Source organism: Astatotilapia calliptera, chromosome 2 (assembly GCF_900246225.1).
Source record: "Astatotilapia calliptera chromosome 2, fAstCal1.2, whole genome shotgun sequence".
NCBI lineage: Eukaryota > Metazoa > Chordata > Actinopteri > Cichliformes > Cichlidae > Astatotilapia > Astatotilapia calliptera.
In genome coordinates, this window is record NC_039303.1 from 26,691,461 (window position 1) to 26,712,479 (window position 21,019).

At 41.3% G+C, this 21,019-nt stretch overlaps 1 long non-coding RNA gene across 1 annotated transcript; it reads right to left on the reverse strand.

The window, feature by feature from the left end:
* Window positions 1–135: 135 nt before the first annotated feature.
* Window positions 136–20,905, reverse strand: LOC113035416 (uncharacterized). The gene is made up of 4 exons (XR_003274343.1): window positions 20,876–20,905; window positions 2,804–2,969; window positions 331–397; window positions 136–200 (listed from the first exon to the last, which is right to left on the reverse strand). It is a non-coding gene; the product is annotated as an uncharacterized LOC113035416 (long non-coding RNA).
* Window positions 20,906–21,019: the final 114 nt, after the last annotated feature.

Genomic DNA, 21,019 nt, shown 5'->3' on the forward strand with positions numbered 1-21,019 from the left:
GCTGTTCACACCTGGATGCGCATGGCCACACACGCTCCACATCTCCTCATCCGTAATCCAGTCGTGTTTTCAGGTATTCATCGTTTATCAGCAGAGTCGGGATTGTCAGCTACTCAATAAGTCGCTGTGACTCACCTCAGAGCAGAGCAGCGTCCTCAGTCTCTCCTGTAATCCTCTAATTCCTCGCTGGGTTGCTCCCCCTTTAATGAATGTTATGTATATGGAATTTGTTACATGTAGTTATTTATTTATTTTTTTTGTATTTGTCAAACGACTACTTCTATGTAGCTCTTATCAGCCTGAATAGAAAAACAAATGGGGCAGACTTACACATGTGGCCCCACAGTTCACTGTGGAAGCAAAGACTTGCAGTGACGCTGGATTTGAGTAATAAGACCTAAATGAGAAAAGAGAGTAATTCAGGCTGAAGTCATAAAACATTGAAAACAGGGAAGGATTATGATAATATGTGCTAATTTTGTGTTCATTCTTGTTCTGAAGACTGTAGTTCTCCAGTGTCACTCAGGACTGGTATGTGCAGCAATATGTGTCTTTGTTTTTATCTCCCCACTACTCACCCACTTTTCGATCCTTTTACCCACCCATACCCCACTCTCCTCGAGCTGTCGTTCTTCACCCCTGGCCCCAGATTAGCATATTATAATAAACTTATATACATATATTCAATTTGTACATATTTAGAAATGTATATTAGGTTGAACTACTTAGGCACTCAGAATTTATATGTATGTCTGATATGCTGCCGCGGTGCAATTAATGCAAACTGAAATCAAGCACAGCAAACACTATAATCTGATATGATCACCGTAATTATACTCACAATCAGGGTTTCCACAGTGTCTATAACACATGTGGAATATTAAAGTCGTTCACATTAAAGCAGCACACATTTCTGTTATTTTGCATGAAAGGTCACTGAGCTTAATCAAAAAGTTGTTTGTCTTCCATTAGCTGCATCTGAAAAAGAACAGCATGCACAATATGAAAGAGGAAAAGAACATTTTCATTAGGACATAAGTACAGACTGGATAACATAATTCGTCCCCCAGCTCTAAAAAGACTGAAAAGGAGGTCTTAAAATGCTGCATTTTTCTTTTACTTAAAAAAAACACTGCTACAAGGCTTCACAGTCTAATTAAATCCATCCAGGATGGAGAATCTATCCATCAGCCCATCACTATTCTTCCACAATTCAGGGAACCTGAACCCGCCGAACCCATTTTACAATTGCTATTTAACCCACATGCATGTTTTGGGGAGGAAGTCTGGAGAGACCACAGCCTGAGCTGTTTTTTCCCCAGCCAGACCAAGATAGCCAAGAGGTTTCCTAATTGATCCTGTCAGTAGTATATGCTTATCTCAGATTAATCCATGCTGGTGTAAGTACATGCAACTGCCTCAGTGAAACTGCGAATGGCTCATTAAATCAGTTATGGTTCCTTTGATCACTCCTTGGTTATTTGGATAACAATTCTGGAGCTAACATGCATATAAGGACTGACCTGCAGGTATCTATGACCAAAACCTATCTAAGGAATCCCTCCAGGGACATCTTATTCGAATGTCCACCCCATTAGCTTTCGATGGAACATCTTGTGCGTACCATGGTGATTGTGGGTAACACAGATTTAGGGTTCAATTCTGGAGAAGGAGCCTAAGAAATGCCTACCACATCCAAGAAAGGCACCCACTCCTGACCTTGGGGAACAGTGGAGAAAAATACTGACACAGGACTTTTTCAAGGCCCTGTAATTAGAATTAAATGACTTTACAAAACTGTTTTCCATTGAACATGACTTTTAAATTGCATTACAAAATCACTTCCACTTAAAAGTTACTTGTTATGTTATCGCATTATCTAGGAAAAACTCATTGGAGTACTTTATCTACCAAAAGTGGGTATCCCTTAGTGATCCACTGTCCAGAGAGCATGTAGCATGCAGTGCATCTACTTCTGAACGTATAAACCTGACCTTAAATGAATCTGACATGTTATTAGAGCCCAAAACAAGTGGATTACATTAGCAAAAAATGCTACATATTTCTGTTTAATGTAATGTAAGAGCAGCAGTTTATCAAATGTTAAAACACAGTTTTGCTGATTGATACAGTGTGAAGGATTACTTGTGTTTGGTAGAGTTTAAATGTGCAATCTGGATGTTTAATAGTAAATTGGGTTTGATAAATGTGGCAAACTGATTAAAAATGCTGTTTCCATTCATATTGTTACATGTGTATCACATTTACTTACTAAATGTCTGAACACAGAAAATTGAAATTAAATAGATGTAGAAATTTGCAAACCTTTTACAGGAAGTTTTCAAATAACTATGCATTCATTAATTCCATAGGAAATGGGAAATGTGCTTCATTAATTGATCATCACCAAGTACCTGTATAAAGGCAGAGGTTTTGGCAGTTTGCTTGTCTGGAGCATTCAGGTGTGTCTTAACACTGTGCTGCAAACTTCCTAGGAGTGGACATCCCAGCAAATTCACCCCAAGGTCAGACTGTGCCAGCTTCACAGGCCTCAGTTAACACGTTAAATCTTAAAGCTTATGACAATAGAATTACAAAAAGAATGAACGAGTATGTCTGAAGGGGTGACAAGAGGGGAAAAAATGGCAGCTCTGCTTAGGTTTGCAAACTTGCTCTGAAACAAACCATAGAACTTCTGCCATATTGGCCTTTGGACGGACTGAAGTGGACATGTTGGACAATAATGCACAGTCCCACATCTGGCAAAACCTAACCACAGATTATCAGCACAAACGCCTCTTACCAGCTGTCAAGCGTATTTAGTGGAGGGGTGATGATTTGAGCTTGTTTTGCAGCCACAGGAACCTGAGCATCTTGCAGGCACTGAGTCAGCCATCAATTCCTCTGTGAGCCAGACTGTTCTGGAGTCAAATGTGAGGTGATCTAAAGAAGATTGGGACAAAATGTCTCTGATGTGAGAGACAAAGTTACACAGACAATAATTAGTTCAAGTTATTGCCGCTTAAGGTGGTTCCACATCCAATCCAATTTGAACAGAGGCGGTGGTTTAAGACACCAACTGTCTGCCATCTATAATCCAGTTTTGAGTTCCCTCCCCAGACGCCTTAACACCGACTCACATCCTGGGCCATCTGACCTCAGAAATTCGCATGATAAGGTGGGGCCAGGTTTCACAATGAGCTCACCCAAAACCCTGGATCATCAGGGGGTCCTTTTGTCCCTCTGTGGGGGGACACTCCCACTAGGTGTAAATCTGGGACTCCCCACCATTTGACCTTAGAACTGAAGAAGCTTCTTGGATGAGAGGTGAAATGTCTTCAAGCAACTTAAAGAAGTCCAGACGCCTTTCTTTGCAAGCTCCTTTGACTACGATGACCTGGATGACTGAGAAGCTTCACAGACACATCCAACCATAGGGTGTACTTTATTTTTCACAGATTTGCAGAGTCCTGTGAAAACCTTGTTTACATTACTGTATATCTATTGGAAAATGTTCATTCAGACTCATGAGACGACCGCATTACAGCTGCATACACATGTGGAAAAGTATGTTTACATATTACAGACCTTTCACAAGTTACACTTAGCCATGTGCTTGCAGTACTCATGCATATCACTTTTATTTCCTGTCCTAAATAGTAAATTGCACATAATATGCTCTGCTAGAGAGGGTTAAAGTAAGGGGTGATTTTGGTGAAAGATATTCCCTGCCTTCATACACCTTTTGAATATAAAGTGATTACAAGCTGGGGCCATCGAAGTGTGCCAAACTGACTTGAGTTTCACTCTGGAATTTAATAATTTAATATTGGAATTTAGTACATTTCAAGATAAAAGGAAAATCGCACAAACAAAATACTCCGCTGCTACACCGTGTGCCCAGAATGTTTAATAGCGATGGCATACTAATCGCAGCTTATTTAAAAAGCGCACCTGACTCACCCAGCAGGACAAGGCGTCAAACTGTCACGAGAACAGTATGTTCAGACAGTTTTTGTTAAAGCCGTTCATGAAAAGGCTGCTTCTGTTTGTTCCGTTAAAGCGTGTTCATGCAGCTGGAGATCTTATATAAGGGATTGGAAGTTTGCACTGGGGTATTATGAATGTTTGCTGCCTTTGCATGGTGGAAATATGAACTAGTGCCATGTTCAATGGAATTAACTTTCTTCAGAGGTCTGGTGGGAATTTAAGGGCAAACTCAGTTCCCCACTTCAGATATGGATGATGACTCATCATATAATACCAGTCTGTGAATAATACCCAGGATTTTGACATTTACATGTGATGAGGAGCCTTGAAAGAGCCTTTCTAACCACTGAGTCTCATGTGGTGTTTTGCCAAGTAGTGATAATAGCAAAAGAGCATATTACACATTGTTTACAGTGATCTTTTTAAAGTTTTTACCAAGCCAAGATGACATTTTGTTTCATTCATTTATCCAATGTCCTCTTACTTTAAATAAATTATTAAAATAAATTACTTTTGAGCTAAATCTAAAAAGTTATGCTATTAAATAGTGTTTTTGCAAAGAGAACTATTATCAGTTTAAATTAGTAACATCACTAGGTCCTCATACTTCTGTTTTCAGAACTTTAATTGCCTCCGTCCATCTCTCTCACCTAACAGTACTGCCATTCTTGTTCTGCTTTAGTTAAATCACACCCATCCTTCAGAAGCTCCATTCGGTTCTAGTTAAATATCGTGTTGATTTCAAGATTCTGCTCCTCACCTTTAAGGCAATCCACAACCTCGTTTCGCAGGTTACCTTGCTGAACTGCCCATTTATCCTCTCAGATATTCTTCTACCCACCACCTCACCACCCTACGGCTGCCGTGGGGTCTGGAGCTTTCAGCTGCACCACTTCCTGAAGAGCAGTCTAAGAGTGATCAGTTTCAAGTGAATATCAAATAGTGCCTGTTTTTTGTAATGGTGATCCCAAATGGGACTGGGAAAAGAATGAAGTAGAACAAGATTAACGACAAAAAATGTGTGATGTTCTGCATGTGGCATGACAAATAGACACAGAGAGGATGGTAATATAAAATAAATGACTTTGTTTTGCATTATCTAAATGAGAGTTAAGTGTATGCTGGCATATTCGAAATGTGCTTAATCTAAGGAAAGAATCATATTTTACTCCATTTCTGGTCCCTAAACGCTTGAAGTGTGACGATGATGTGTACCCAAAAGGGGGGAAAAAAAGTAAGTGAGCACTTTTTGAATCGTAAAAAAATATTTTTAAAAGCCTGGTGTTGTGCTCCTCCCCCTGTGACTCCGAGAAACCTTGACTCAAAGCGGTTCCTCTCAGCTGCACATCACTGACTCCCTCTGGACGCTCCCACCACTCTGCTGTCACCACATGCTCTATTTCCCCTCCAAATGTGAATACTCTCCATCCCTCTGTCTTCTATATAGTTTAGGGACAGGTGTGTGTGTGGCTGCGTGTGTGTGTGTGTAGAGTGTACTCTGTTTATGCAGTTGTCTTGCAGTTCTGTGCTTGTCTGCTTGAATGAATAGATGTGTGTACTCAGTTAAATAGACTCTCATAGAATTCCATTAGTATCTATTTCAGTGTACGGTTTTACTGTTTCTGACATCTTTCCAAGTACTTGATGGTGTGTGTGTGTGTGTGTGTGTGTGTACAAGACTGGAGCTCTCTTGAGGGAAGCAGAGAGAACAGTGGGACTGAATGTCGGACATTTTGGATGGCTTCCAATCCGATACAGTGCAATACCTTGCTTCTTCCTCCCTCAGGCTTGGTTGACATTTAATTTCTCTATCCTGGTGTCCAATGCATAAAAGAAAAGGTCCTGCTGCAATTACAGCCAAGGTCAGTGCAATGGAGTGCAATGCACTGTGATGTTAAGATGTCGAATGAGCGCTTTTATAGCATAATTGTCCTACTCAGCGCCGGTGCACACACAAATACCCACGATAGCACGCAACAGGGAGAGGAAATCTTCATTTTTTATTAAAACAAAGACGTTATTATCGTCCCACAGTATTACAGCGCTGAAATCATAAATGTAGGAGCATTTTTTGTCTGTGTCAGTCAGGATCTGTGCATATTTAATTTAATCCATTTATAGCTATTTTAGTCATCTGGCGTGGAAACCATGCGTGTCATGAAATCTGCCTCCTGCTAATGGTTTTAACATAATGGTTTGGTTTTACTCTGTCAGCCAGATAGATATGTGGGCTTCCATGTGCATTAATGACCTGTCAGTCAAGGAGAAGCAGGGCAAAAGCAACCGCAGACAAACAAATATGTCCTGAACACACGTAAAAACAAAAAAAACAAAAGGTATGCCGTCACCTAGAAACAGTCATACACGGATCTGTGCAGTCATTTGTCCGTCAGTTTCTGGCATGGTCATTATTGTGGTGACTCTCAGTGTGCACGTATTGCTTTAACCCTGCCAAAGCCTTACTTACTAGCCTAGCTTAACACCAAGCCAATTGAAGTGACACCTTGTTATCATTTTTTTTTTTACCCCCACTTACTGCAGCTCTCAATCCTGCCAACCTTTTTTTCTCTCCTTCTATCTCCTTCTCCTTCCACCTAATACCTCGGCTCTCATCTCATTTAGTTCCTTCCCGGAGGCTCATTAAACAGCTTACTCTGGACAAATGCCTGGCCAGTGGAAGTACTTGTACCTGTGTTGGTGTAGTTGCGGCAAGCTACCACCAAGGGGTGATATTGTGCCGTAAAGAATTTGCTTTTTCAACCCTACTTTACTTTCAAGTGTTCCTCCTGAGCCCCCCCCACCCAAAAGTAAAATCATGTAGCCCAAACATGTGTGACCATGTAAGTGAAGAGGCTATGCAGGAAGAGTGAAATTAAACTGTACATACGGGAGAAAAGACTTAGAAGGATGGAGCAGATGGTAGACAGATGGAGGAGGGCGGGCAAAAACGAGAGACGTCGCAAGAGAGGAGAAAGGGCAGGATCGAGGGTGAATCAATCAGCGTCTTCCTGTGAGGCGTGACAGAGTCGCAGGCAGCTAGATGGATGCCCGTAGGCGTGCTCAGTGACTGGCAGAGCAGCTGGCTGTTCACTCTTTTTTTTTTTTTTCGTTGGATTCACCTGGACGCTCCATTGACACACGGCGCTGACACAGCACCGGCACCCACAAACGCAATCGCGCATTCACCCTCGGCTTATCGCACGCACACACACAAACATGTTTAAAATTCACAGTAAGCCCTGCCATTGTAAAAGCTGTTTACAATGGGATTAATATGGAAATGGAAGTTAATGCATCTGTAGCTTTTTCAGAACAGTTAACTCTGGAGCGGAGCCCTTTCGGTGAAACCTGGGTGAATAGGCTCTGGTGGATGTGACTCAGTGGACTGAATGGTGAGACTGAGAGAGACAGGTTGGTGAAGAAGTTGAATGCTGAGCAGGTCCTGCCTGAGGGCCAAGAGCCAATATCCGTCACCGTGGCATTAATTATATTCTCTGTTCATTAGAGCACACCCTGGGGACTGCTGTTATTAGACGCAGCCCAATTAGGCCTGCAGTGAGCTAACGATGCCGGGCTGAGGCAGAGGGGCAGTGAAATGCATAAGGAAACCTAGAGGGCTCCATCATCTCATATTTTTTTTCTTTTTTGTGAGGAGGGTAGAGACCAGATGGAAAAGGATGATGTAAGAGGAAATGTAATCTTACAGGACATATCCTCAAAGAAAAAACTGCATTTGCTGAAGTCTCTTTGAGTATATGAAACAAAAAATAAAGGCTTGTGTGAAATGCAGATATAAAAGAAGGCCTGTGTCACAGGATCAAGAGAGAGATGCTTTAGAGAACCAATTTCCTATGATGGCATTCAGAGTTTTACCTGAAATAAACCTTGTGATAGGTATATGTGATGGAATATGAGTGTGTGACAAAGATCTGTAAAGCCTTAGTTTGTTGGGCCACCACATCCCAACAAACTAAATGTGGGATACAATGCTGGGAAGTAGTCAGATGTATTGTATTTGAATGTAACTTTTCCAACTCTTTTGCTAAGTAAACACAATAAGAATAAAAGTTTTTAAATATGGTCTCATGCGAGTCTTTATGCCGTCCTGTATTCTCTGTTATCTCACTGTTATTTCACCTGCTGTTGCATCTAGTAACAGTCTTTGGGTTTCAGCAGGGATGCATCCAAAAATTGGTATACCTATTATTTTGAGTTATACTTGACAATTTTAGCCAATTATGACACATACTGTGTGTTGCTTCGCATTATATTTTCCCCCTCAGCGAAGTTGAAAAGTGAGTCTAGCAAAAAAGACAAAAACTCTGTTTGTTAGAATATACTGGCTGCTTCATTTTCTTTGTGGTAGTTTCCATCATATTTACCTATTTACTTAAGCTTAAGACTTTCTGTTAATGTGTAACATTCACTAATGGCCATAACGCGAGACAGGCTAACCTTCATTTGACTGTAAAGTTTCCCTTACATGCATTGATTAAAAGCCAGACTTAGGAAAGTGCATGTCCTGCAGAGACGGGGACCGCAGGACAAGGCGTAAAAATGCTGTACAGCCATCATTTAAAGAGGGACATCTGGTCGCTCATACTTGTACATCATTTTACACAACGTGACATCCGTGGCTCATGTGGTAGAGTGGATTTCATGCTAGTCACGCTGTTGGGAGTTTGATCCCCGGGCCTCTGACACGCGTGTCCTTTAGTGAAATGCTTACACCCCAGGTTAGTCCTGATGGCAGGTGAGCACTTTTCATGTGATGAATGATAACCTTACTGTAAAGTGAATTAGACCTGAGATAAGGCTTAAAGGGGCTGTATGAGGGTGTAAGTGCAGATTTACTTCAGAGATTTCAAGACTTTTATTACTTAAAGAAAGCTGCTTGGGAGAAGTCACTGTCCCATGAATGACACTGCCTATTGCTCATTTTTACAACCCCAGAAGGAGACAGTGGAAGTGAAATGGAGCCTGTGCATTGAGGAGTAATATGTCAACTTTATGATTTGGTGAAGGGCTTCCAAATGTAAATGGGAATTAGGAGATGAGAGGAACTTCACAGTCAGCATTGCAGCCTATCAAGCTTTTTTGCTATATATTCCATACACTGCTAAAAAGTTGGTGAAGATATATTCTTCTCATGTCAGCTTAATTAATTGTAGTAATTCTCTGATTATATTTTTAACTGTTAGAGCTCATTTAACAGCTCCAGATATCTATTTTTATTGCAGCTTAACATTTATTTTTATAGCACTTTGACTGGGATTTAAGCTGAGAGTAATATCCAAGTGACACACCAATATTTTTGGCAAAAAACACTTTGAGACCACAAACCTCCACCAAGGTAGCTCACTCTCTGGGCAGTGTTTAAGTATATAAAAGAATATTATTGTACAAGTTTATTTTTGTGTTCAGAAAAACTATGACTTATTCAGGAATATTGTAGATGTGTTGAAATTGTCATATTGCTATCATTTAAACGATTTTAACATGTTACTGTAAAAAGTCCTAAAAGTCCTTTGGGGTCAACTTAAAAGAAAGTAAAAGCTGTCAAATGTAGATATGAAATATAGTGTGATATAAAAAATCTACATATACCTACATCATTTCCTGAATGTTGCCAAAACAAACAAAGGTAGTAAATTTTTGGCATTTTCAAAGAGAAAGGCAATTTGACCATGTAGGGTTAGGGTCAGAGGTTCAAATTAATGTGATATTTGGAATCCACATATTTTGTCCCCTATGTGCTGCCTATTTGCTGTCATTACTAACAATGGCAGTAAAAAGCATAATTTTAAATAGCTCTATAAAACATTATTATCAAGATCAGTCTATTAACCTTGAGAGGTCAGAGGTCAAATGTGACATGATATTTGAAATCTGTATACGATACCTTCTGTATGTTGACAACACACACCACACTTGTAAGCATCGTGTCTGTCTTATAAGACTTTTTGTCCATTTTTGGCCAATAAGTCATTACGCTGACCTTGAAGACTCTGGTGGAAATGAGCCAAATCTTAATGGACTGTTAACATGAACCCACCCTACAGCCCTACACAGTTTGATCACAATCCGATTCAAAACTTTTCAAGCTATTGAGTTTACAGACAGAAAGGCACAAAGGGCAAACACTACCAAAAACAGGTGAAAATATGGTTTCTTATCTGTTTGTTGATGTTATTTCCTTTGCCTGCTTGAAAGGTAGGGTACCTTCAATGATAAGATTCCAAGTCAGACATGAATATAAGCAATGCTTTAGCTATGGAGCTTATATTCATTGTTTTGTGTAGTTTCTGTAATATGCGATGACTGAATGACTAAAGAAATGTCAAATGTCAAAAATCTCAACAGAAATCAGCAACACACCAGTGCTTTACTTAAGAGCTTAGTTTTGACAGCATGCAAAGCATCACTTTGATGACACCCATCTCTGCTGACAAATTCAGCAACCCACCTTTGCTAATCTAACGTGAAGGCAGATAAAACACAACTGGAGCTGCTGAACTGCGCTCATCATGGCACAAACACAACTTGGCATGACAGAGCGCTGTGGTGTTTCTGCTAACGGTCTTAAGCTTCTACAAATATGGAAATTCCCCAGCACGCCCCCTTGAGATTCTGCAGTATTAATGAGGAAATGCAGACAACAGCAAACAGGTGTTTGTGTTGTGTATTTATCCAGAAGACTCTTGTTTACTCTGTGCTCAGCAACACTGTAAAAAAACTGCAAATTGGGGCAGTAGTTTTGTATTTATTTGTAGTCCCACTTTGTATTTATAATGAAAGACGTGAAACTAAAGATACTGAAAACAGTATAGATTTCATGACTAGATCTTGGGAGAAAAATGCAAATAAAAATCATTTCTAAACAACACAGTCAGTTGTAGTGCAACATTTGCACTTTTGGTACAAAACTGATGGTGTGAGTTCATCTCTATGTGATGTTAAAACACAGCAGTACTTGAATACCGTATTGATCTTCTGTTGGTGAGCACCCTCGCTTCCTGTTCAGTATTATTTTTGCCTTTCAGGTTATTTTTCCATCTCTGTAATAATGACTGTAAATGTGAGCGTGCACTCAGCTGCCCCAGTTCAGGCAGTGTGCTGTTATGTCTGGAGGAGAGGTGAATTAATGTGTCAGCACTTCTTTGATGCAGGGCCTGTTTCGCTACAGCGTGTCTTTGGTTGATTAAACACATCGACTGGCCTGTCAGCGGGCTGGAGGGATGGCCCGCTGCAGGATTCTATGGAATCACTTCTCCACCATCTCTGAGCCTTAGAGTTGGAGGCTAAAAGTCAAAAGCAGCGCTGGGTGTGAAGTGATGTCAGCACAGTATATTTGAAAACACAAAATCATGTCTTCATCTCCACTGTTTTACCTCCTCTCGCTGTTGTGTAGTATTACTGACAGGGAACTTTTATCTTTTAATCTCCAGCTATTCCCCGCTTCACATCCTGCAGCGTTCTTCAAGGTCCAAGACTAAAGAACTGCTCTTCCATGGTAATAACAGTGCCTATTTGAATACTAAATAGATGCTCATATTCTGTAATTGCTTCTAGCTGCTCTCTATTACTGAATTAATCCTTTCAGACGGCCTTTTTTCTCTCTCTTATACCCCTAACCGTCTCGTCTCTAACTGTCGCTCTATCTCTGTCTGACTCTTTGGGGAGCTGATGCCATGATATCGATGACTGCCCGCCTGTAGTGCAACCATAGGCTGATTATGCACTTTCCCCTTCAATCTAATCCAGCTAATGATCCAGGGATTTCATATTTATTAGGCAGCATCCTATTATTTATCATTTCCCAGCACCCCGCATATATAGTGCTATTGGATTTGAGCAAATGAGAAGAAGGCAAAGGCAGAACTAACTGTCTGGAACCTGGGAAGCATAATGCCACCATTTACTATAACGGGTCCAAAGCAGGTATTTGTCTCAGAGTATCATTATCTCATTCTCCGCCAGGTTACCTTCAAAAGTGTTAATGCGATGAGACCCATGGATATACACAAAATGGCTGCTTTTACAGTTTCTTCCACATGACTGACTGAAGGTTGTTATCGATTTAACACATCTCGGTTTATTGAACTGGTTCAGTCCAGCCGGGCCTTAAGGGGACAACCTACCGATTTAAGAAAGTCAAAGTTAATCATCACAGTCGAGGGTTGTTTGGGTTCTCACAGATATTTTAGTTTTGGAGACTACAATTTGTACAGGTTTTGAGAGGCAAGGGGAATTAACCCAATACATCAGACCACTCTAGGACTACACCTCCTTAAAAATGTAATTAATGTTTGTTGTGCAGCACAACAAACTAGGATTGTGTAGTTCGTGAGGCTTGTGTAGGAACCATAAGTAAGCATGTAGTCTAGTGACTTTCTAGACCCTGTCTGTACTCTTACTGCAGCATTTTGGGTCAACTGAAGACTCTTCAGCGAGCCTTTAGAGCAACCTGATAGTAATGAATTTCAATAGTTGAGCCGAGAACACGTGAACTAGATTTTCAACTTCATTCTGAGAGTGATGTTTGTAATTTTAGCAACATTGCGCAACTGAATGAAGGCGGGCCTAATATGTTTGTTTAATGTGCGTGCTACAGGGCATATAAGGTGGCTGTGGCTCAGGCAGTAGAGCAGTTCACCTACTAATTGGAACATTGGCGGTCCAGTCCCCATGTGCTCCAGTCTGCATACTAACCCCAAGTTGTTCAGATGTGTCAATGTTAGATAGAAAGCACTTACACAGGAAAAGCATATAAAAAAGAAAGTGCTGGTGTGAATGGGTAAGGAGGCAAGTTGTATAAAAGCCATGTTGTATAGAAAATATAAGAACCTCTCTGTTTACGAATCCTGATCATAAATGACTCCAAGATTGCTCACAGTGTCACTGGAGGCAGAGGTAACGCCAAAGTAAGTATCTGATTAGACACCATGTGTCTTTCTCTAGACCAGGGGTGTCATTACATGCTCCATTTTTAGGACTTTACCACACAGCGTTTCCTGGTGTGTGATGCAGTGATCTGCTGTTAACTCACTGGTACATTTCTCCTCCTGCATCTTTACTAGATCCTACATCCTGCACAACACCAGCGCTCCATCTGTTGTCCCAGGGCAGTTTCATGTCGGTTACACTTTGAAATACGTTTTCAAAAATGTCTTTTCCTGTCGTTGTCCCGTGCATCGATTTAATTTCCAATATTTCCTCTTCATGGATGAAGATGGTCAGCTGTGCAATGTCCATCATGTATGTACTTTCATCCACAGCAAGAGAGTATGTAATTTAAGAACACACAACTGTGTTCTTAAATCAGGCTCACATTTGCCAAAATCTGCATTTTGTCTGGACACAAGATGCCGTACACCTTCATCGTGCAGCTCTTCAGAGTGGTACCGGGCTGATTTGGCTGTCTCCTCTGCTACAATAAAACTTGCTTTCACAACGGTTTCACTTTGTGATTTTGCTCTGGTGAAAATCTTCTGTTGAAATGTCAGATTCTTCTTTAGCTCTTCTACTCTCTGTAGTTTCTGCTCTGCATTTCAGTTTTTCAGCTTATGTTTTGACTCGTAGTGCCGTCTTAAATTAAATTCTTTAATTACAGCCACATTAGCTCCACAATGTTTGTAAACATATATTCAGCCTCCTGCGCTGGAGCTGAAAGGCTCTGTTTTCAGAATCAGCTTTTCTCTTTGCCATTGTGAGGGGCTAGGTAACAGAAGTTTGACTTAATTGATGCAGGAATGTTCCCAGGTAGCCTAGCGTTCGGCAAGGAGGCTGCAGCGCTGCATTATCTGTAGTTTGTGTGTTATTAGCGCTTCATATCGCCGGGCCATGCATAACAATAATAATAAATCTATATAAAATGATCTCGCAGGCCGGATATAAATGTACGCCGGGCCGGATGTGGCCCGCGGGCCTTGACTTTGACACATGTGCTCTAGACACATGTTTAAAACAGAGTGCCTAAATACAACAACTTCTTGCTTTTAGAAGAACTTTCAACAATATTAAGCTAGCTGGCAGCTCATGGTGAGCTGGGGCTAGGATGAGCTGAAGGAGGCTTGTACAGCAGAAAGCCTGGCGGGCACTTTGAGTTCAGTTAGCGGGATAAGCAGGGTTGGTAGTTGAATGGTGCGTTGACATGGAGCTACTGGGGAACAGGAAAAAACAAGAATTCCTAGGGAAGTCAAAAAGCAAAATACAGAATGATTATGAAGTAAAATTAGCACTGAACAATCAGGGCTTTATTCACCTTTTTTAGTCTTATATAAAGTAATGTGTTTTTTCTTAATCTCTTTATCATCTACCAATCTGGATTTCAGTCCACCACATAAAGATGCAGATAATAAATTATTTCAACAAGAAAAAAACTCTTCTTCTTTTTTCCACAAGCTCAGCATTATGAGTTTTAGAAATACTTTCTTTCTTTCTTTCTTTCTTTTTTTTTTTTTCTTTTACATTTCACCTCAGACTTGTTCTAAGCCAGTAAGGGGAAATGACCTTTTTTCACTTTCTCCTCCAGTGCATATGTTATGCAGACTGTTGCTGCATTCTGATGTGCCTGTCAGAGCACGCACACACACACACATACACACAAAGAAGAAACACGCAGTGGATTGCAGATAGATCTGATATTGTGTTTGCTTTCTGTACTCTCCTTATGTTAATTGACCCCATTGATTCTGTCAGGCCGATCCAGAGCCTACAGACTCTCTGCCTCCCCGCCCCCTTCAGCACACATTTCACCTCAGTTCATTTTCCGTTAGCCAACACGCACGTACACACAGAGCTTTTCGCATAATCAAGGTGTGGCTTATAAATACATATTTCACAGGTCGTGGAATTTCTATTTGCTTCTCTCCGGCCCCGTAATGACCACATGCTGTTTTGAAATAACTATAATGAGAATTTCTGTTTTCTCAGCAAGTATGTGCTGCTCTGTATGCTCATTCATACAGCTAAGCAATTGTAATACAATAAGGGGCTGGCCAAGATGTATGAAATGTCATATACAGTCACCTCACAGTGCTGTGAGATTGGCTAAGCAGAAGCAACAGCAGTATAGAGTTATGAGAGTACTTACTGTCTTGGCTCGGTCACATTATGGTCCAGTTATAAGCACGTGAGTGACAGTGACTGATTGTCCCAGCCGGGCTTATTATCGCCTGGTGTTAGATTCAAACTGTCTGAGTCAGATCAGCTGTGTTCTTTGACACCCCCCCGCTCCCCGTACAAGTATTACAGGGGAAGTACAGAATTAAAGCTCAAATTTGCATGAGATCATGATTGGAGTGTTTTATCACCATACTTTCTAAATGGCAGAGTATAGCAGAACGCGGTGGAGTGAAATGGGCCAAATGTACCTCGTGGTGCAGCAATTCATCTTTACAAAAGTCTATTTCTGCTAGATTCCTTCCCCTGACATCCTTTCAGGTACAACGTTTTGCATGTTCCATATAATCCTTCTTTCTCTCGGTGAATTCGGCTCTGCAGCTCTACCCTGCGCCTAGATTAGGGTGCTGGGAGATGTGGAAAATGAAATCTTTTGGAAGCAGCCTGCTGTGATATTGCAAAGTTCTGCTGCCCTCACACCTACGCACACCCTTTCACCTTTACAATATTTATTGTAAGCACACACTCGACACTTTCTAGCGCTGATGGATGTTGTGACTGAGGGCTGCCTTTCTCTCCAATCACAAGTCGGCATGATAGGCAGCTCGACTTCGGCTCCCAAGCATTTCTAATTAAACGAAAAGAGATCCAGGCAGCATTTCTCTGTAATTCTCAGATCGTGCTGTGATTGTGATTCACAGTGTAAGCAACCGAGGAACTCCGCACTGCCCTATCATTTTGACACCTGTTATAATTCCTGCAGCTGATAAATAGGGGTCAAGGCTACCTGGAATTGGTCTAGACTAGATATGTAAAGTGCTCTGTCGTGCTGGAGGAGAAAAAGAAAAGAGAGGACAGAGAGAGGACAAATGAAAGGAAAGAAAAGAGCATGGTGGAAGCTGAAACCGAGGGCTAAACTGCACAGGGATATAACGATAGACCTGCCTGTGCTACAGACTTAAATGAACCAGATTAGATTTACTCGCCAACACTATAATCTAGACTGTGAACGCAGGGCTTTAATGTATTATGTCATGGCCAGCCAGAGAAGAGCCATGTTCAGCGATTGTCTCTAATGAGCTCACCCATGTTGAAGTGCAAAATAGGCTGACATTAATTCTTAATGGGGGCATTAAAAGCTTAGTTAATGGAGAATAGTGAGCATTTGTGATTAACTGGCCAAATTAATAGCAAGTGTCACATTTAAACTTTGCTGAACTCTGTGTGCCGGCCTTTCTGTAGCGAGCAGGGCTTTGCGAATTGCATCAGAGTGTATTCTGGATCTGCAGTAAGAAAATCCCCAAGAGAAAACAAACAACTCGAAGGCTTTGCAGGGAGAGAATGGTGTCATTCGGCTTTTTGCCATGAAAAGTGTAGAAAGAAAAAACAACCCATAAGCAATCATTCATAGTCCACCTCTCAATACTGTCCAATTTTCCTGCTCTGTGTGTGGCTCAACAGGAAGTCTGTCAGGTTGTGCTGAGGAGATTGACACCTTTATAGTTCATTCTCACAAACTTTGACTCAAACAGGTGAAAATAGAGCTTTTTTTCTGTTACCGTTGGTGTTTTAAAATTTTAAATTCAACCTTCATTGTTCTGCAAAGTAGAGAGCACAAAACACACAAGAGCCAATTTCTCTCTGTCAGCTGTTAGACTGACAGAGAGCGATGTCCTGCCCACCCGATTCAAACCTCAAGCTTTATCTTTAACAACAACACTTGATTTCTTTCGTCTCTGACCCTGCAGCCGTTTGTTATTTTTTCACGTCTGTAACTCTTCAAAGGCCTGTGCGGACTGTTTAACGCAAGGTGCATCAATCTGTGTGATCGATATCCGTTCAGAATGACGGCGCCGGTTTGTGTTTGCTGATGCAACCCTCTGCAGGAGATTGTTACCCTGGCATTAGAGAAGAGTTTTTGAAAATCATAACAGAGGAAAATTTGGCTGGAGCTTTTAAACGTCGACTTCTTTCCCATTTGCGAGGTTTTCTTTTCACGTCTGCGTAATAAACGGGGAAAAGCTAGCATGCGATGCATCTGATGCCTAATTAAAAAGCCATTTGTATTATGACCCTAAACTGTTTCAAATCGGCATGCTAACATGTCTTTTTCTTTGATGAATCCAAATGATTTATGCCATATCCCCGTCTGCCGTTGCTTCTTTCGGTTTTAATGGGAAGCACATTAATCAGTGGTAATGCTTTCTGTGTTGCAAATGAAATTGATGTGACATTGTGTCGCCCATATGAAGTAACTTTGTTAGATAAAACTGTTTTTTGTGGCTCTGTAAAGAATTCACTCTCAATATTTAAGAGCTACCTTATGGTTGCATCACAAAGCCAGTAGACCAAACTCATTAATCATTGTTTTGGTTCATTTAATGAGTGTGCATCAGTGTGAGTGAATGCAGTATTCCAGGTTGAACTGGAACTGGCTCATAGTTCAGTCAAATAATGAATACCACACTGATAATCTTAAATTGAATTCAAATTGAATTAATTAAAATAATATTACTGTGAAAAAAATATAAGGAGGGGGGAAAGTAGTGTTGTGAGTGCTTTGATAAGGTAAGTTAAGGAAAAATTTATACAGGATAATAAAGATAAAATAATACAACGCAAAGTGGAACCACATACTAAGCAGTGCTCATGCTTGGCAAGATGAGATAAGATATACTTTTTGTTTTCCAATGTTTGGACATTTCTTTAACAGCAAACAAGATATTAAACACAACCTTGACAGTTTGCTCAGTAATTAAAATGCTATATAACAAAACAAATATTTAAATAAGGTAAGAAAAATGCAGACAAGAGGGGAGCTCAATAAATTGGAAAAAATAGATAAAGAACAACACAAAGGAGCTTAGTAATTAAAAAATATGTAAATAAAATAATTTAGAAAATAGTGAGGAGGGAACTAAAGACGGAACCCTGCCATAGCAATCACAGAAGTGATGTCAGGTCTCTCTTCTCCCTGGACTCTCCGATACCGCTCCTCCCACCTCCAACACAAAACCAAGAAAAATAAATAAATAACAGGCAGCCTGGGGGACGTCGTCCCAACGTGTCATTCCCCCTTCTATTGAACTGTGACAACACCAAATTGCCACATTTAAGCAGAAGTTCTCCTGGACTTTTAGCCTTTCCACTCCCCAGAGTCATGCTGCTGAGACATACACATCAGAGCTCATTTATTTTGATAGCTGGAGACTAAATGAGTGATTAAACAGGTGAAGCAATTGTTATGGTTATAAAGTGGATATTTTAGAGAGACATATTGCTAAAGAGCCCAATTCGTTCCAGTCCATTTTTAGAGCCAGACTTTTTTCTACAGGTTATAAAGAATTCAGCCCACACATACATGCATATAGAGGCCGCCGCATAGCAGGAGAACTATCCACTCCTCGGTCGTCCTCACTCTATGGGACACTCTCTGTTCCTCTCTACGATCTCTTGTTAGACTAAAAATCAATCCCATCGTGGAGTAGCAGCCCATTTGTCCTTGGCTTTGATAGTGGCGTGGGTCAATAAATGGCACCGCACCGCTTCTCCCTCGTTTGGCCTCCCAGCGAAACCTCTGCTTGGCACAGCAATACTCTGACTGGAGTTCATGATAGATGGCACAGACATGTGAATGGAATCACTGGAGCAAATCAGAGCTACTGGGCACCACTGACATATTTTCTTGCTCTCCCCCTTTTATATCAGGGTAACACATCAAATGCTAAAAGGGCTGCTTATACTGTAAACCACCCAAAAGCTGTTTGCAGGGGCTTTTGTTACCCTCTAGGAATACACGGGTTGCTACACAAGAGAATAACCAGCTCCCAGTTTGGATTCTGGAGACTGACACTCTGTACTCTCAGGATTAGGCTTAAAACTTTCCTTTTTAATAAGAAGTTCCTGTTAAAGGGGAGTTTTTCCTTTCTGCTGTCTCCAAGGGCTTGCTTAGCAAGTAGTATGATTTTTGCCGTTTCCTTCAATAATTATAGGGTCTTTACCTCCAAATGTGTGTATATATGTATACATATGTGTTAGGGGTGCAACGATACTCGTATCGATATTGAACCGTTCGATACAGTGCTTTCGGTTCGGTACGCATATGTATCGAACAATACAAAATGTGTAATTTATTTTATCAACTTTCCTTCTGACGATGCTGTCTGTGTTGAGCGCTCAGTGAATCTGCGTTCGACTACTCCGCCTAGGCTGCACTGTCGAGCGCAGATCCACTGAGCGTTCAACACAAACAGCAGAAGGAAGAGCGCAGGGCAAGCTAGCGAGACAGAAGTTAAGCTCTCCTGGCAACATGGCAAATTGAACCTCCCCCACCCTCATTCAGATCTGGCGTTTGGAATTATTTTGGTTTTCATGTGAGGTATGACCCTGAAGGTAAGCGCGTCATGGACTAAAGTAAAACAGTATGTTGGATGTGCCACGCAATGCTCAATTACATGGGTGGGAACTAGTGTGTTAGCGCAGTTAGCTCGTTGACGTGTTGGCCGTCTAGCCCCACGCAGGGGTAGCTCGTTAACGGAGATTTGCCGTGTTGTGGCGTTAACGTCATTTCAACGAGATTAACGCTGACAGCACTAGTGGGAACACAACGAATATGACTGCACATTTACGCCGACATCATCCTAGTGCAAAGACAAGTGGAAGCAGACAAAAACAACAAGCATGCTTGCTACAAACTTTACCCGAGTCATTTAGACAGCCGTTAGCACATGATTCTCCTTATGGGGACCTGATATGTTTAATATTGTGGCGAGCTCAGACAAGGAGGAGACGGAGGTATCGTTTGGTCTCGCTTCCCGTGAGCTAGCCAGGGAGCACAGCCGTTTATTGACATCTGCAGAAGAACACTGCCGCTAGCTAACTGCTCAGCGCGGCAACCGCACAGCAACAACAACAACACCACACAGGGCGCCCTCTGACCCCGGAAGGACACACCGTCGCAGCGAGAAGGCGTCACCCGTCACTATGGCAACATAAACAAAACATAACTGTACAAACAGAACCCCGAACAGCCCTGACCCGCTACAATATGCTGCTGAGAATATAGCCCAGAAGAAGCGTATAGTATAGCTTTTATTTTGGAAAGAGCCATTTCTCTGTAATAAACTCTCCTTTCCAAAGATGAGTGATTCCTCAATCAGATACAGGTGTTACCGCGCCAGATCCGCGGCCCCGAACCGTAGTAAGGAAACCTCTGGCAGTTACTTGAAGGTTCCGTAACTGACTCGTAGGCCAAAAAGTGATTGTCTGCCAAAAACTGATTTCCAATGTTTCCGTGTATTTTTTTATGTGTAATATCTTTACGTATGTTCGTAAATAGACTTCGGTGAACAGGGTTTACAAAGGGGTTATATATAGAAAGACATTTTTAATGTTAATGAGATTGTTTTTAACTGCAAAAATAAAGGTTATATAAAAGTCACTGCCAAAAACTGATTGTGGCTTCTACCTTGTTACACGGATGTTGTTTGTGGCTCAAGATGACTATATGTAATCCATGAGGGGTGCATTTGACATCTGTTTCATATATTATAGCCCAACAAGTTACTTATAGCAGTTTAAATACAAGCAATCAATTTTTGGCAGACAATCACTTTTTGGCACAACACCGGCAACAGCTTACTATACAGGTCAACTCCGCTAGCAAAAAGATCGAAGGAGGCGTAGGAAACTGCTTCACCGAACTTTATTTCTTCTCTAAGGCACGAACACCGCGTACAGTGGGCTGAAACAGTTTACTCACAGCGAGCATCGCCGACACAACTCTGGCTGTCGAGGGAGTTATTATATTCCTTTTATTTATTTTCTTGTCGTCTCTTCTGTAGCTAACCGTTACTTTTTCCCCATCTCCGCTCTCTCTCTTCACACACACACCAGGCAGTCCCGC